This window comes from Taudactylus pleione, unplaced genomic scaffold, assembly GCF_031769625.1.
Source record: "Taudactylus pleione unplaced genomic scaffold, aTauple2 ptg000031l, whole genome shotgun sequence".
Lineage (NCBI taxonomy): Eukaryota > Metazoa > Chordata > Amphibia > Anura > Myobatrachidae > Taudactylus > Taudactylus pleione.
Genome location: NW_028284433.1, coordinates 2160344 through 2179497, shown reverse-complemented (window position 1 = coordinate 2179497; position 19154 = coordinate 2160344).

The following is a 19154-nucleotide window of genomic DNA, read 5'->3' as shown; positions in this document are numbered from 1 at the left end:
GGGTCCCCCGTATTCTGCGCAACCAGCTCTGGGCTCTGATCCGGTCCTGGTTCTGGAAATACAGGGGAAAAAAATGAGTAGGGTTCCCCTGTATGTTCCAGAACCAGCACTGGACTTTTTCTAGCGGGGGGCTGATGCCACAGCCAGGGGAGCCCTTTCACCGGGCCCCCCAGCCGCAGCATCAGCCCTGACCGCTAGTCAGCCCAGGCCGGGGATCCCTGGAGAGCTGGGGACCCCCCCAATAAAGGGGTCACCCTCTCCAGGGCACCCCAGGCCCAGGCTGATAGCCCGGGGCTATCCCCGCCACCCCTGGTGGCGGTGGGTGGCGGGTTGATTGTGTGGTGTGGTGTAAATAAAGAATATCAAACATTGTCTTTACAAGTAGAACTGCAAGTCCCAGCAAGCCTGCCCCGCATGCTGGTACTTGGAGAACCACAAGTACCAGCATGCAGGGCATTAAGGGCCCACTAGTACCTGTAGTTCACCTGTAAAAAAATGTTTAAAAAAAACACAGGACACACACACCGTGACAGTATAAGTTTATTAAACATACATACACACACACACATGTACACATACTCACCTATGTAACCTGTAGCATCGGTCCACTTGTCCGGTAAAGTATCCATAGGGGACCTGTGAAAAAAAACATACTCACCATCTCCTATGCGAGGTTCTGTCCTCTTCGTTCCAAAGTAGGCATCCCCGGACTTGGCAAAAAAAAAAAACGAAAACGCGATCCACGAACTTAGTACCGTTCTATAGAACGGTACTTCCCGAATGAGAGCTTAGCGGCGGGGTATCACCATGGAAACCCCGCTGCTAAGCGTTCATTGGCTGAGAGAGGCCATCTCCCGTCTCTCTCAGCCAATGAACGGCTCCCTCCATTGTAGTCAATGCTGGGAGCCGCAAGGTTATTAAAGTTTACCCTGCGGTTCCCACCATTGACTACAATGGAGGGAGCCGTTCATTGGCTGAGAGACGGGAGATGACCTCTCTCAGCCAATGAACGCTTAGCAGCGGGGTTTCCATGGTGATACCCCGCCGCTAAGCTCTCATTCGGGAAGTACCGTTCTATAGAACGGTACTAAGTTCGTGGATCGCGTTTTCGTTTTTTTTTTTTGCCAAGTCCGGGGATGCCTACTTTGGAACGAAGAGGACAGAACCTCGCATAGGAGATGGTGAGTATGTTTTTTTTCACAGGTCCCCTAGGGATACTTTACCGGACAAGTGGACCGATGCTACAGGTTACATAGGTGAGTATGTGTACATGTGTGTGTGTGTATGTATGTTTAATAAACTTATACTGTCACGGTGTGTGTGTCCTGTGTTTTTTTAAACATTTTTTTTACAGGTGAACTACAGGTACTAGTGGGCCCTTAATGCCCTGCATGCTGGTACTTGTGGTTCTCCAAGTACCAGCATGCGGGGCAGGCTAGCTGGGACTTGCAGTTCTACTTGTAAAGACAATGTTTGATATTCTTTATTTACACCACACCACACAATCAACCCGCCACCCACCGCCACCAGGGGTGGCGGGGATAGCCCCGGGCTATCAGCCTGGGCCTGGGGTGCCCTGGAGAGGGTGACCCCTTTATTGGGGGGGTCCCCAGCTCTCCAGGGATCCCCGGCCTGGGCTGACTAGCGGTCAGGGTTGATGCTGCGGCTGGGGGGCCCGGTGAAAGGGCTCCCCTGGCTGTGGCATCAGCCCCCCGCTAGAAAAAGTCCAGTGCTGGTTCTGGAACATACAGGGGAACCCTACTCATTTTTTGTCCCCTATATTTCCAGAACCAGGACCGGATCAGAGCCCAGAGCTGGTTGCGCAGAATACAGGGGACCCCTACGTCGTTTGTCCCCCGTATTTTGGCAACCAGCGCTGGTTCTGACTAGCCCGGTGCTGGTTGTGCTTAAGTACAGGGGACCCCTACGTCATTTGTCCCCTGTATTTAAGCACACCCAGCACTGGGTTACTAATGCCCGGGGCTGGTTGCTCTTTTTTGGGGGGGTGCACGCCATTTTTTTCTTTTTTTACACAGGTTTTTTTTTTTTTTTTTACCACAGCAGCACAGACGGGTCTCACGGACCTGTCATTGCTCTGTGCCAATCACACAGATGCATGTAGCACGGATCTCCCGGGTTCGTGCTACATGCAAATGGGCACCATAACGCTGATTGGCTTCCTGTCTGCCACTGCAGTGCCACTCCTAGATGGGCCACGTGTTTGTGCCGCCCCCTTGTGTCGCTTAGCATAGTCATCCAGCTTCCTCGGTACAACCTTTTGGCCTAAAAACAATATTGTGAGGTGTGAGGTGTTCAGAATAGAGTGGAAATGAGTGGAAATTAATGTTATTGGGGTTATTAATAGCGTAGGAACAAAAAAAGGCCCATTTATGTGATTTTAGCGTTTTTTTTTTATTTTTTAAGAAAAAATCCAGATCCAAAACACAAAACCCAGAACCCAAAACACGGAAGGGTGGTTTTGGCAAAACCAATCCAGATCCAAAACACGAAGAAAGATCCAGATCCAAAACCAAAACACAAAACACGAAAAGTGTCCGGTGCACACCCCTAATATATATGCTGTGTCAGTTTCGGGACTGGTATTGAGATCCTTGGCTCTCTTGGCTGGCGTGGCTGGACTATTTCATGGCATCTTAATGTACACTTTTCCCCTTCTTTAGTTTATACACTTTTAATTATAACCTACTACTTATGAAGCAGTTAACACATAGGCTTTTTTTATTATTCTTTAACCCTCACTAGTGTGATGCTAAGGGGCGGTTCTGCTGGGTTGGCCTGGGGGGTCCCGTGCCCTGTATTTGTTCCATAGGAGTGTTAGGGGCCTGCCTGATGGAGGTCACCTGGATATGGTGGGCAGGCCCATAATTATTATTATGCTAAGAACCTCATTGATGCAATTTAGCAGTTATATTACTAGGTCATACTTGCCTACCCTCCCGATTTGGTCGGGAGCCTCCCGAAAATCGGGTGCCGCTCCCGACCTCCCGGGAAGGCAGCCAATTCTCCCGGCTGCCGCCCACCCCTCCTATCCCCCCCACAATAACCCCTGCAAACCCCGCAACGGGGAGAGCCGGTGATGCGATTTGCGTCATTTTGGCCCCGGTCCCTGCTTCACAATGCCTATTTTATAGGCATTGTGTAGCGGGGGCGAGGCCAAACTGATGCGTTCACGTGACCCCGCCCCTGCCACTCCCACAAGTGATGTCACGTGCCTGGCCACTTCCCCTTGTCCCGGCCACGCCCCCCCCCCCCCCCGTCCTGCTGATCTGGCTGCTCACTCCCGGAAGGAGCAGCCAGAGAGTCGGCAGGTATGTATTAGGTTCTGCATGGTTAGAGTGTGCACTTGCATTTACATTGCACTACAAGTCTTAGCGGGTAGCACCTGACATTGTGCTTAGGGTGTGCAATCTAAGACCCCTCCCCTATGTACACAGTATTAGGGGCTCTATTTACTACAATCCGCATATTGAACGCGGATTGTAGTGTGATATTACCGAGTGAATTCACATTGCGAATTCAGACAATATCACAGGGATTTACTATAAATCCCTTGCGGGTACAGAGCTTGCGATAAAGCTCTGTCCCTGCAGATCCTATCCGCACTCTAGTCGCGGTATTTTCGGAAAAAATACCGCGACTAAGAGCCCGCGCATGCGCCAACTGACCACCGCAACTACCCCCCCACCGAAGCCCCCCGGTGCTAAGCCCCTCCTGGCCTCCGGTGATCTTCTCCGGGCTTCCCGATCAGGTGATCTCCCATACTGCACTGGGGCCCGATCACCTGATGACCAGGCCCCAGTGTACTATGGGAGACCAGCTGACCGGAGAAGAGCCATCACCGGAGGCCCGATCACCGGTCCCGGGATTCAGGTAAGGAAAAAAAAAATGTTTAATTTTTTTTTTCTTTTTTTTACAGTAATCAGTTTGCGGTCTGCTTAGACCACATAGCTGATTACTGGTACCGGCTCCCGCCTCTGCTCTACCCGATAGAGCAGAGTGGGAGCCTGGTAACCGGGGAAGACCCTGGATAGCGCCACCTCCAGGTGGCGTTATTATCACAGGGCTTCCCCCTGTATTTTTTTACAATTTATTTTTAGTAACTATGGTCGGATCACATTTCCCATTACAATTATGGGAAATACGATCTGCTTTACTAAAAATAAGTGATACTGGGGGTTGGAGTAGAATTTTACTAATTCTACTCCAATTGCCCTGTAATAACTACAGGTGAAACTAAAATAATGTGAAAAGGGTGTGAAAACAGCCTTTTTCACTTTATTTTAGTAAAAATAATGTTAATAAATAGAGCCCTAGATAACAAACAAAGAAGCAAACAAACAATAAGTCTACATAAAATTAGGAATTAATGTATAATATTCCTTACGGAGCTCCACCCCCAGTAGCTCCACCCCCAGTAGCTCCACCCCCAGTTCCTGAACCTATTTTTCCAGTAAAATAGCCCTGGATGTAATACACACATATACTGTAGTGCCATTAAACCTTCACAGAAAGCAGAGAGTTCATGAGGAACACACACTGATGCATTGATCTTCTCTCATACAGTAGTAGATTTAATCCTATCGCTCTGTTCTTAGATAATACATAAATACAGTATCTTGTCTGTTGTAATGACATCCTTTCAGAATAGTATGAAAATAACCAACTGCACATACATACAATAACCTAGCATTTCTCAAACAGCTAATACACACGTGTCAAGAATGACATTATTTTATAGTCTAACCCAATGTATTAAAATCAAATCACCTATGACCTGACAGAGCAGAAACCTTATAATAAACTCTATCAACAGTCATAGCTACTGTCAGGTTACATAATATAATCTGTAACAATATATGGTCGCCATAGAAACAAAACGTAAGAAAGAACTGTAAGCAAAGCACTAAATAAATAGGGGTCTGTTCACTAAGCCTTTGAGAGAGATAAAGTAGGGAGAGATACCAACCGATCAGCTCCTAACTGTCATGTTACAGGCTGTGTTTGAAAAATGACAGTTAGGAGCTGATTGGTTGGTACTTTATCTCTCTCCAAGGCTTAGTGAATAGACCAAATAAAGTAAATAGAGTGAATATAATAAGTGGAATCACTGTGATTAAATTTACAATAAACATAATAATGGAAAAATAATTATTAGAAAAAAGGACAAAAAATCCCACTTTTTATTTCCAATAACCATAGAATAAAAGAACATACAAATCATAGGGAGAATTCTGAGAGCAACAATTTACGGTCACATTCAGCTACTGAAACATACATAACTTTGCAGGTCGATGTGTGATCAGGTGAGTAATACACATTTAGAAGTATTTTGCCCATCTTTAAAATTCCATCCTGTAAACTTAGTGGTTATTATTATACTCTTACTGCCAACCCCTTGGGTTTCCTGAAGACTGAACACACCAGAACTTTGGGGTTCCCAGTTCAATCAAGTCCCGGATCAGATCACTTCGGGGGTTCCACATAGAACCGAGTCCCAGTTCGGGTCTGCTGTAAGTTTGGAACTAGGATTTAAAGACAGAATCTCAGGTTTTGGATTGAATGTAGACAGGTCCAAATGACATAATTTTACATGTTTTTATAAATTTTAAAGAAATCCAAAACCAAGCCGAATCTGAACCAAAACACTTGAGGGTAGTTTTACCAAAACCAAAACCATTACATTTAAAAGTGGTTTTGCCAAAATCAAAACACATGCAGTAGCGCACGCAAGGGGTGTTTCTGAGTACTAAACTCCCTCCTGACAGAAGGGAGAGCAAGCACCACCATGTCATTAAGCAAAATGCCGCGATCAGCGGGTCAATGGGGAGGAGGCGGATGCAATATAATTAGAATTGCATCATTTGGCCCCACCCCGTTGGCACTTTGTCAGGAGGGGGCGGGGCCTATTGCCATGGAGACGGGACCAGGCACCTCCAACCTGCAGCTGCTGCATGGCAAGTGTGTGTATGTGTATGTAATGTATGTGCAACAGATCTATCTATCTATCTATCTATCTATCTATCTATCTATCTATCTATCTATCTATCTATCTATCTATCTATCTATCTAAGTGTGTGCACTCACCATTCCTAGATTTGGGGTGCAACATGGTATGTGACCACACTGTTTAAATAGAAATCACAGGGGCTCTGCACTCACCATAATAACTAACAATAATAATAATAATAATAATAATAATAATAATAATAATAATAATAATAATAATAATAATAAACATAATAAACAGTGGGGTTTTGGTTCATGAATTGATCAATGCATTTAAGCTAGCAGTGTGTATATATATATATATATATATATATATATACAGTCAGGTCCATAAATATTGGGACATTGACAGAATTTTCATATTTTGTCCTCTATTCACCACCACAATGGCTTTGAAATGAAACAAACAAGATGTGATTTAACTGCAGACTTTTAGATTTAATTTGAGGGTAATTACATCCAAATCAGTTGAACGGTGTAGGAATTACAACGGTTTCTATATGTGCCTCCCACTTTTTAAGGGGCCAAAAGTAATGGGACAAACTAAACAATCCTAAATCTAACTTTCACTTTTTAATACTTTGTTGCAAATCCTTTGCAGGCAATTACAGCCTGAAGTCTGGAACCAGGGTTTCATCCCTGGTGATGCTCTGCCAGGCCTCTACTGCAAACGTCTTCAGTTCCTGCTTGTTCTTGGGGCATTTTCCCTTCAGTTTTGTCTTCATCAAGTGAAATGCATGCTCAGTCGGATTCAGGTCAGGGGATTGACTTGGCCATTGCATAACATTCCACTTTTTAGCCTTAAAAAACTCTTTGGTTGCTTTTGCAGTATGCTTCTGGTCATTGTCCATCTGCACTGTGAAGCGCTGTCCAATGAGTTCTGAAGCATTTGACTGAATATGAGCATATAATATTGCCTGAAACACTTCAGAATTCATTCTGCTGCTTTTGTCAGCAGCCACATCATCAATAAATACAAGGGAACCAGTTCCATTGGCAGCCATACATGCCCACGCCATGACACTACCACCACCATGTTTCACTGATGAGGTGGTATGTTTTGGATAATGAGCAGTTCCTTTCCCTCTCTTCTCTTCCCATCACTCTGGTACAAGTTGATCTTTGTCTCATCTGTCAATAGGATGTTGTTCCAGAACTGTAATGGCTTTTTTAGATGTTGTTTGGCAAACTCTAATCTGGTCTTCCTGTTTTTGTGGCTCACCAATGGTTTGCATCTTGTGGTGAAACCTCTATATTCACTCTTGTGAAGTCTTCTCTTGATTGTTGACTTTGACACATATACATCTACCTCCTGGAGAGTGTTCTTGATTTGGCCAACTGTTGTGAAGGGGTTTTTCTTCACCAGGGAAATAATTCTTTTGTCATCCACCACAGTTGTTTTCCATGGTCTTCCGGGTCCCGAGCAGATTCTGTGTGGGGCAGGACAGATCCGCCCACACAGAGTAGAGAAGCATTGTGGGAAGATGCCTAATGGCTGCCTTGTGGAGAGAGCTCAGGTGTGGGCTGCTGAGAAGGCAGACTAGTCAGGCTGCTGCTGGAAACAGGCTATGTGGGACTGTGGCAGCCAGAGAGCCTAGTGAAAGTAAGCGAGCTATTGGGGGCCAGGAGGCCTGTGTCTGGACCTTTACAGGAGGCAAGGGGGGATCATAAACCTCTCAGACTGTGTGACATTGAAGCAGCGGGGCTGCAGACTGAGGAAGCCAGGACCTACTGTATACCTGGAGGATACAGGGAAGGCACAGAGACTGGGAGAGACTTTATTGGCAGATTAGCTGCACCCTTATAGAGAGGGTTCAAGAAGTGAGTTAGACACCCTAAATAGGGGCTAGGTTGTTTATTATTTTCTGTTTGTTTCCTGACTTTCTATGCTGGAAAGTAAAGCATCATTTATTTACTTGAAAGCTGTGTGTGAACCCTCATTAAGCACCTAAACACTGCACCAATCCACCCTCTGCCGAGCTAATTACCCAAAAGATATCACAGTTCCTACAGTATTATTAACCTCAATAACATTCATTTCCAGTCAGTTTTGACCACCTCACAGCTTACAATATTGATTTAATCCAGTTTAGGCCAAAAGGTTGCACCAAGCTAGCTGGCTGACTAAGCTAAGTGGTAACAGTGTGCGCCACAAACATGTGGCAGTTTAGCTTCCATCATGTCACATCTAGGAAATAGAGTGGCACTGCATTGGCAGACAGTATGGCAATTTAATAAACTACTAAAACACACTGAGGATATAGCCTGCGGCTTCACTGTACTTGTATCATGGATACAAACTGGAGTATGGCCTGAGGCGTCACAGTACTTTTTGTTATGGATACACACTGAGGTACAGCCTGAGGCATTACAGTACTTGTGTTATGGATACACCCTGGGGTACAGCCTGAGGTGTCACAGTACATCTGTTATGGATACACACTGAGGTACAGCCTGAGGCATTATAGTACTTGTGTTATGGATACACCCTGGGGTACAGCCTGAGGCGTCACAGTACTTTTGTTATGGATACACACTGGGGTACAGCCTGAGGCGTCACAGTACTTGTGTTATGGATACACCCTGGGGTACAGCCTGAGGCGTCACAGTACTTGTGTTATGGATACACACTGAGGTACAGCCTGAGGCATTACAGTACTTGTGTTATGGATACACCCTGGGGTACAGCCTGAGGCGTCACAGTACTTGTGTTATGGATACACACTGAGGTACGGCCTGATGTGTCATAGTACTTGTGTTATGGATACACACTGCGGTACAGCCTGATGTGTCATAGTACTTGTGTTATGGATACACACTGCGGTACAGCCTGAGGTGTCACAGTACTTGTGTTATGGATACACAGTGGGGTACAGCCTGAGGCATCACAGTACATGTGTTATGGATACACACTGAGGGTACGGCCTGAGGAGTCACAGTACTTGTGTTTCAGATACACACTAAGGGTACAGCCTGTGGCATCACAGTACTTGTGTTATAAATACACACTGGGGTACAGCAAACAAAAAAATAAAATTTTTCAACTTTTTGAACTTTTTTAAACTTTTTTTTACTTCTCATGACTTTTTAAACTTTTTTTAAACTTTTTTTTCACAGTAATTAAACTTTTTAAATTTTTGTAATTGCTTTTTAAACTTTTTTTTTTAACACTGGGCAGTTGGACACCGGACAGGTGCTTCGTCAGCACTGGAGTGAAGGACACCCGTCAGGTGCGTCGGCAGCCCTAAAGCAGATAGACACCGTACAGGTGCGTCGGTGCACTGGAGCAGATAGACACTGGAAAGGTGCATTGGCAGCACAGCAGTGGATGTACACAGCACAGACCTGAGCACAGGAGTAGCCATTGGAGCAGTGGTGGAACTAGAGAGTGGTGGGCCCAAGTGCAAGAATATGCTTTGGGCCACCCTATGCAGTGCCCCCAGTAGTGATCCCCCAATAGTGCCCCATATACAGTGCCCCCAGTAGTGGTCCCCCTATGCAGTGCCCCCAGTAGTGCCCCTTATACAGTGCACCCAGAAGTGGTCCCCCTATGCATTGCCCCCAGTAGTAGTCCCCCTATGCAGTGCCCCCAGTAGTAGTCCCGCCTATGTAGTTTCCCCAGTAGCAGTCCCCCTATACAGTGCCCCCAGTAGTAGTCCCCCCTACGCAGTGCACCCAGTAGTAGTCCCACTATGCAGTGCCCCCAGTAGTAGTCCCCCCTATACAGTGCCCCCAGAAGTGGTCCCCTATGCATTGCCCCCAGTAGTAGTCCCCCCTACGCAGTGCACCCAGTAGTTGTCCCCCTATGCAGTGCCCCCAGTAGTAATACCCTCTATGCATTGCCCCCAGTAGTGGTCCCCCCTATGCAGTGCCCCCAGTAGTAATCCCCCCTATACAGTGCCCCAGCAGCGGCCACCCCCTCTATGCAGTGCCTCTAGTAGCGCCCCCCCTTATACAGTGCCCCTAGTAGTGGCCACCCCCCTATACAGTGCCCCCAGTAGCATCCCCCCATGCAGTGTCAGTGCCCATGCCCCTTACACACACACACGCAAAAAGACCTCACACAACTTACCTGAATCCCTGCCGCGACCGCCACTGTCTGCTCCTCCTGGCCCGCTCTGCACTATGGGAGAGACGTCATGATGTCTCTCCCATCACCCGATGTGGAGGGAGCTGGAAGGGCTCAGCAGCCAATGAGAGTTGGTCTGACTCTCTTGGCTGCTATAACACTGGCGGCAGTGTGTTTGTTACTGTGTAGTGCGGATCGCTCTCGCTGTGGTCTGCAATACACTTAAATACTGTGGGGCCCGGGGGACACTGGTGGCGTGTGCAGTGGCTATGGGCCCCTGCACCACAGCGGGCCCCGGTGTAAGCTACCGGCTGCACCACCGCTAGTTCCACCACGGCACTAGAGTGTATGGACCGATCACAGCACAGCAGCACACAAGCAGCCACTGAATTGGATGGACACTTGCAGCAGCACAGCTGAGCGATGTGGAGCCGGGAACACAGGACGGAGCAGCCACTATTGCAGCAGCAGCACAGCCAGCTGGCCGATAAGAGTGCATAGCAGCATGGACTATAGTCAGCAACTGGCGCAGGATTCATTGCCGCAGAGACTTATAAAAGAATCCAAAGCCATCGAGAATTGAAAGCCAGCTGATAACATTTCACCTCAATGTGGAGCCCAATATTGGTGGGTACTGTAGATCAGAGCAGTGGGTCTGGATCCCCTTGGAATGGGTAAGTTTGGGTGGACTTGGATCTCAGAGATCCGAGCCCGCTCATCTCTAGTTTTTAATAGAGATGTGTAGTCTGGTTTCCCTGAAATACGCATAGATCCGAAATGAGGGGTTCCAAGTCGAATCGAGCCTCAGTTTGGAATCACTTTGGGGTTCACAGTGGAACTTAGAGCCTGATTCAGACCCACTCGCGAGCATGTAGCGCTCGCAAGCGGGTCGATGGTGGGCCAATGCGCATGCGTGGCATACACAATGTGCATGCGCAAGCCCCATAGTGAGTGAGAAATCACTCGCTCCGGGGCTTGCAACAAAATGGGGCGGTTGTTGATGTTGATCAACAGCTCGCCCCGTTTTGTGGGGGCACGGAAAGGGGGGGTGGCTGTACAAATGGAGGCGTTCCTGAAGGAACGCCTGCCATTTATGGGCGGCCCTACTCTATTAGAGCAGGAAGTCCACTTGGCATTGTGAGTGCTGAGACCCTACCACAAGGGTCTCCTCGCAATGCCGATGGTCGCGATAATCGCGACCATCGCCAGGCCGCAAGCACAAGCTGTGGGTGGTCACCCACAGCTGTGCGAGCGGCCTGGAAGCCGGAATTTTTTAAAAAAAGGGCCGCTCTGATTCAGAGCGGGTGCATGCAAATAGCGTGCACATCTGATTCAGGCCCCAAGGCCTCACTGCTGCATATGCACAGTCATCAGACCAAACATGCGATAGCAGACAGTACTGTGGAAGGATCCTCTCCAGGAAGATTTTGCTATGTGCTGCCCATAGACTACAATGAGTAATGCCACCTAAAGATGGAGATAGCTCCTGGGGCCAAGCTCTGGAATTCAGTTTAACAGCCCTCATAGAAATGGAGGCTGCTTTTGCGAGCAAAAAAGAGGAACACAGCAGGTATCTCTATTGTCTACTGTAGTCCCCCATATACACATTCAGGGGATGCTTAATATTTGTGGGTCCCTAAAATGTCTGTTTTTAAAAAAAATATATATATAAATATGCCTCATTCTCATTTAGTACTGTACAATTATTTCCACGAACAGTTTCACCTTACAGCCAAATACTATTCACAGAAATGACACCCAAAATAATTTCATTTAATTCTGGAAAGTCTGGAGTCACAAAAACACTCAATATTGGGCGGGTTCCAGACCATAGATAGACAGTAAAGAGGTTGACAATGGCTAGATAGACAGGCAATAGGTCAACAGGTACAAAAGGTCGACTGGGTCAAAAGATCGTCACAAAAATGGTTGACACAAAAATTGTCGATACATGTGTTTTTTTGTTTTTTTAAGGTTAGGGTTAGGCACTTACCGGAGGGTTAGGGTTAGGCACTAGAAGGGATGGTTAAGGTTAGACAAAAGTGTTAGGCATTTAACCCTAAGGTAAGGGTTAGGAAGGAGGGTTAGGGTTAGGCACTTACCGGAGGGTTAAGATTAGGCACTAGAAGAGACGGTTAGGGTTAGTTACTTACCCAGACAGATAGGATTAGGCACCAGGAGGGAGGGTTACAGATAGGCAAAAGGGGTGGGTTAGGGTGAAGATTAGGGTTAGAAAACAACAAAAAAAAAATCTGACAACCATTTTTTGTCAATTTTTTTTTGCATGTCGACTTTCTTCCATGTCGACCTTTTCTGTGTTGACCTTTTGTACCTGTCGACCTATTTCCTGTCTCATATCTGTTGTCTATCTAGACACTGTCTATCTAATTCCTGTCTATCTTTTATACCAAACCCTTATTGGGTTGCATCTGGCTGCCAATTTAGACTATACAGTATGTTCTACATGTATGTACATAGCTGAGTTAACCTGTCAATATGTAATAATAATCTTACTCCCTGCAGTATTTAGTTATATCAATGTACACTAATGTAATTAATACAATATTGCTTAAATATAACATTATATTGACATACAGTACTGTATATTATTAACAATTGCAAAACACAAGTGACACCAGTACTGTATCTCAGTATGTACGTAATACAGGTCTTACCTTGTAGGGACAGTAACTCCTTTGACCAGTGTCTCTTTAGTTTACTTCACATAAAGGATACAGGGACTGGTTGAAGATGGACGCAGGAGTGATCGGTGCTACATCTTCGGCAGCCAGGGCCATTAAGAGCTGTCCCAGGTCTGAGGGAAGGGGGCGTGGCCTAATTGCCCCTCAGCCTGCCGCAAATCCGCGATCCACGCGATCAGTGTGATATCTCCCCCCCCAAAGGCCGAGGAGACTTTTGCTGTTGCTCAGCAGCAAGTGCTGGTCTGCTGACAGGGAAGAGGGAGGAGGGGGTGTGGCATTGGACCCAGACCCCCACCGGGCCCCTCCAGCAAGCCCAGGCCCAGGTAATTAGTACCCGCACCACCCCCTCATCTCGGCGCCCCTGTAGGCAGCAGCAGACCTGAGAAGTTATGTTAATACAGCAGGAGGCGCCTGGCCAGGCTCTCAGATCCGCTGCCTGCGTCCAAAGACGCAGCCTCAGATCTCCATCTCCACCATCGGCCAGATCATTGGAATTCTGCTTATTCCAACAGTTGCTCAGAATGTCATGCCGCCGAGGCCACTGAAGCTCCGTCCGACCATGCATGCCCCAAAAAAGGCCGGCGACATGCCTGCGATTTAGGCACTTCTGCCTCTCAGCGCCCCCAAATGACCTCAGCCTGTCAATCAGGCTATGGCTCCCCCCGCACTGCGACCGGAGCCACAGCAGCATCGCGGCACTTGTGCATGTGTAATGCCAAAAACATTGTTCAATAGCGTCCTGAATCGGAACTGTGTCTAGGAGGTCTATGTACTAAGCAGTGATAAGTGACAGAGTGAAAAGTGATAAGTCTGTGATAAGGTGCCAGCCAATCAGCTTCCAACTGTCATCTCACAGGCTGTGTTTGAAAAATGACAGTTGGGAGCTGATTGGCTAGCACCTTATCAATTTCTTATCACTTTTCACTCTGTCACTTATCACTGCTAGTGCTTAGTACATAGACCCCTAGGGCTGAATCAGCCTCACAGTCCTCAGGTAAGAGCTGATGCAGAGTCAATACCGTTGCATCACCACTAGTGGCTAAAAGATGGTAAGTGTGTGGAAAGAGAGCGTTCACACGTAGACTGAGTCTAGTGGGGGGGTGTCAGTGATGTGTAGTGGGAATCGCGGCCTATGCTGAGTTGTGTCTACGCATAAATACAATAAAATGCTGTTTTTATTCTATTGTATGTTTTGAACTGATGTCCCGGCATAGACTCTAGAGCGCAGTCTTTCTCTTTGCTCTACTCCAATTAATAAGGTTGACATAACCTTATTTGACTGCTGAATTATTGTCAGATTTTTCTATTCTATTGGCGCTAGGTTTTTTTCTTTATTTATCTACGCATAAATACGCTCATTTCCGGAGCACCACTCACGCCAAGGGTACAACTGGTGCAAGTGCGCCCTGATGGCGGTGCGCCCAGGCTCACATAACTCTACACATGGGCGCATATACGCATTTATTTCCATGTGCGCAATTGGCAGCCGGCTTGCGGTCAGCTCTGCTGCTGCCCCAGTCCCATAACCTCATGAGAGGAATTTAAGTGAGAGTTGTTTTCCTGCTTCAGTTGGGTGTGATTTCTGATCCGTACATGAAATGAGCTGCGCGCATTAGTCACTCAACCTGCTGACCTTAAAAAAAAAAAAAAAAATACACTTTTTCAAGGGCCCTCAACTCAGAAGCAAACTGCTCTAAACAGCAATTACTGATTGGATCATTAGCAGCATTTAGAGAAGGTCTTTTATATCGTGCATAGAGAAGGAAAAATGATTTTTTTTTCCCTGCAGATTTCTGTTTGATAAATGAAGGTTTCAGAGTTTGATTTTATTCTACTTTATTATATTTTTATTTACTGTAGCTCCCTAGAGTTGCCTCCTCGCCCCTAGTATGGGGGTGGAGGTTGGGGAACGGTGGGCAATCGGTGTGACTTATACCATATGCATTATCGCCTCCACATCCCCCATGATTAGCATTCCACTCGCCCATATTATTCATCACATCACAAAACACTGCGGACCTCATTCAGAGGCACTCGCAAAATGCGAGCGCTCGCTCTTAATGAGGGCAGCCGCATCTATTTTCCGACCCAGCCTCCTGGCCGCTCGCTAGGCTATGGGTGACCACCCACAGCTTTAGCGAGAAGCCAGGTTGATGGTCGCGATGGTCAAGACCATCACAACCATCGGGGCTTGCGACAAGACCCTAGTGGTAGGGTCTCATCTACCGCAAGCCCCAGTGAGCATTCGGCTCTATTAGAGCCGGAAGCTCACCACTGACATCACGAGTGATGTCAGTGGGGCCGCCCCCAAACGGCAGGCGTTCCGTCGGGAACGCCTCCATTTGTCCAGCCACCCCCCCTCCAAGCCTACAAAACGGGGCTTGCGTCGATCACCATCTCTCACTCCGGGGCTTGCGCACGCACAGTGCGGCCGCTGCGCTTGCACAGGGCCTCAACATCGACCCGCTTGCGAGCGCATAGGTGCCTGCGAGCGGGTCTGAATGAGACCCTTCATTTCATATTCCCACTTTTTTTATTCATCCCTCCACCCATTCACATTCCCCTTCACCTCCATCCCCCTTTCTACATCAAATTGCAGTGATTAGGGAAACTGGAGTCCCTTTTCCCAGCAGGCAGCTCTCTCTGGTCCTATTCCCAGCACTTATCTTGCACAGGCAGAATAAGAGCTGGAGCTTCTACCATGTAATGTCACTGAGGTTGTGAGAGTGCTGCTTGGTGATGTCACTGCACGGTATACCTTTCTGTGACTGGGAGCTGCTGCATCATGTGATCAGCTCTTCTACTGTGGTGGGGAGATTCCCATACAGCACATCCCAATGCAGAAAGGCAACAGATGTTGACAGTAGCTATGGCCATTGGTGGTGTAACCATTAATGGTTACCATCAATGGCAAAATAGTAAGTATCCATCGATGCCTACAAACTATTCACTGGATGACCATTGATGGTTTCACCCACCGATGGTCATCCCTGTTTTGTGACTGACTGGCCCATGTGCCAATCAGAACCTGGGGTGGGGCTTCACGGGTGCCGGGGGCGGAGCTATGCTCAGAGTCCCGGCACCTTGTACAAAAAAACCCATTTGTTTATGCTAGACATCGATGGAGGGAAACCATCTGGTTCTTCCCCATCCATGGTAAAAGCATTCCACATCGGCCATAAACCATCGATAATTTTGAATCATCAAAGCTCGATGGCCATCCCTAGCTGACAGGACCACTCCAGTCTTCTCAATGCTTCTGTAAGGAGACATCAACCTCTAACCAGAAATGCCACCGTTAGGTCTCCTGTGAATGCACGGCGCCATCCTGTCACTGTGAATGAGCGCCACAATGAGGCAGACGTGTTTCACATAGCTCTGATAGATACTGCGATATCTTGCATTGTATTTCTGCTATCACTGCTTATACAAGTGTGGTACCCCAGAATCTGGGGGCACCATATCAAGCAGGGTGACCTTAAGGGCTTGATAACAGTTATGTTAGTGTAATTGCATGAAATATAAAAGGGGTAAATGTATAGTAGAAATTCATATATATGTGCCCCTTTTTTTTCGGACTTTGGTGCATGGCCCTGCCAATATAAACAGGTGATAGGATCACGCAAGGCTTCTCCCACTTGATTAAAAATAGTGGAGTCCTGTTTGCAGTGGACAGTTGAAAAGCCACAGGGGCAAAGGGACAGTTGAAAAGGGCCGTCAGAGGGAGAAGGGGGAGCGCTATTATCCACCAGAGCTACTGGACCACAGACTGTGGATTGTGCTGATAGCGTTCTGCTGGCAGGAACAAGTGTCACAGTCTGTGTCTGATAGAGCTGCTAATGACAGACGATGTGCGACTAGGCATCGGAGGCTGGACGAAGGGCGGAGCTCCTGCGGCCTTCCTGATAAAGATCAGTCCCTCTCTGATGCAGTCCAGCTCTGCAACCTGGGTGAGCAGCTGACAACGGCCTTAAAGCCCCCATACATCAGCAATCAATTGTGGAAATTCTGCAATTTGCAATCGATTGTGTATAAAAATCTGCAATGTATGAGCTTCACAGATCACAGATTGCAACCAAAAAGTGATTGGAATTGTTAAATCAGATTGTCCAACATGTTGGATTTCACAGATGGATTGGGGCTGTAGATTGCTGGTGTATGGACATGATCAGCAGATTTGCAGACAGTTAAGGCCCCCATACATCAGCAATCTGAAAACCACAATTGAACAATTTGAAGATTTATTGCCCGATCTTAGGATTTCCCAATCGAGCAATCTGCGCCCATACACTACAGATCTTTTTCAGTGATTTGCAGATCGATTGCAGCAAACACAGATCTGGCAATCTTGGCCCATCATTTTGCTAGAAACGGTCTGCAAATCTGTTCTGCGATCCGTCGCCGGATCGCAGACATTTTCCATTTTAAATGTCGGTGATTTGACGATCGCAATCATTTTTTGATCGCGATCGTCAAATCGCGAAAATCCAACATGTTGGATTTCTGCGATCCCGCGTTGCAGCTTCGCGGGATCGCGGCAATCCATCGCTGGTGGATGGGCCCCATTAGACATAGGTGGAGGCTGGACGGCATCTGATTATAAAAGACTACTAGGTGTTACCTTCTCCCTCCCCTGAGGCAGCAAAATCCATTGTCTGGAGAGGTTGGTAAGTCAATCCCCCGATTAATCCTGCATTACAGACTACATAGTATCCACCACACTGAGGGTCACATTCAGACCCGCTCGCAAGCGCCTATGCGCTCACAAGTGGGTCGATGTTGAGGCCCTGCGCACACGCAGCGTCCGCACTGCGCGTGTGCAATCCCCGGAGCAAGAGAGGAACTTTCGCTCCGGGGATCACTACAAAAGGGGCGCATGATGTCAGTGGTGAGCTTCCGGCTCTAATAGAGCCGAAAGCTCACTGGGGCTTGCGGTAGATGAGACCCTACCACAAGGGTATTGTCACAAGCCCCGATGGTCGCGATGGTCTTGACCATCGTGGCCATCAACCTGGCCACTCGCTAAAGCTGTGGGTGGTCACCCACAGCCTAGCGAGCGGCCAGGAGGCTGGCTCAGAATATAGAAGCGGCCGCCCTCATTCAGAGCGAGCGCTCGCATTTTGCGAGCGGCTCTGAATGAGGTCCTGAGACAGGAGACATCACAGGGGGTGGTGAACAGTGCAGGTGGCAGCCATAGTGGCATCATATAACTATTAACTATCAGTTGCAATATCAGACTCAGATCCACAAGATAGTCAGGAAATAAAGCTTTGGGCAGCAGCCTCAGCTTAACTGACAGGGGTCAGCAGAGACAAGCCCTAAAATCCCTCACTGATGTACTACGGTCAGCCTAGTCACAACAGTTTCTAATCCAGACCTCCTAGTCTTAATTCATTCAGCAGGAGTTATCATTTAAATCATCTCACTAACAGCCTACAGGGATCACAGTGCACAGAGAGACCAGTACTCCATTGAATTCTCTAATACCCATTTTACACCGGAGCTAAAACCTGGGTTTTTGAAGGGTTAACCCAGGCAGCTCCCTGGTGTAAAAGGGGAGAGGGTTGGATCGCTGGGTCGAGCGACCCGGCAATCCAAAGCAGGAAACTAGCAGGGTTTAACACGGGCATAGCCTGTGAAACCCTGCTGTGAGAACAGCGCACTCCGGGTCATGATGACCTGGAGTGCGCTGCAAACCGGCCGATTGGTCAGGCTTCAGTGGCGCTCGAAGATGACGTCATCTCCAAGCAACCACTTTCACTCCGCAAAAGCCGGGTCTATGCAGACGGTGCCGGAAAAATTCCGGGTCTGATCCGGATAGGAACTTTGGCCCTCATTCAGAGCCGCTCGTTAACAGCAGTATGCTCGTTGCGTTCCGATGTTGAGAAAGCGTGCATGCGTCGGTGCAACACTGCGCATGTGCGTACGGCATATTGCGAGCTTTTTTTGTCTCGTTCCTCAAATTGCGTACAGGAAGTGACATGTCAAATGTGATTGACAGAACAGGGCGTTTTTGGGCGTTGACGGGGGTGGAGATGGTAAAACACAGGCGTGGCGAGGCGTTTTTTGGGCGTACATACATTATCTGATGCGAACGTCAAATGTGTTCGTACCAACTCATACGTTACTGGCTGATTCTCTTTCCGTTCAAACTGCTCGCACAGCTTAGGGTCTGGATTACTCAACCACATTGGCGATGGCCTTCTCCTCCGTCCCGGCCCTCCACGATGTTTCATCGATTAATCACGGCTTGTCAGAAAAACAATTAGTTTTGTATTGAAAACCAGCTTGTAATGTGTTTTGAAATCAGTTTTTTTGGTTAGCACAAAACCGTACGCAGGTGGAAATCATAGCTG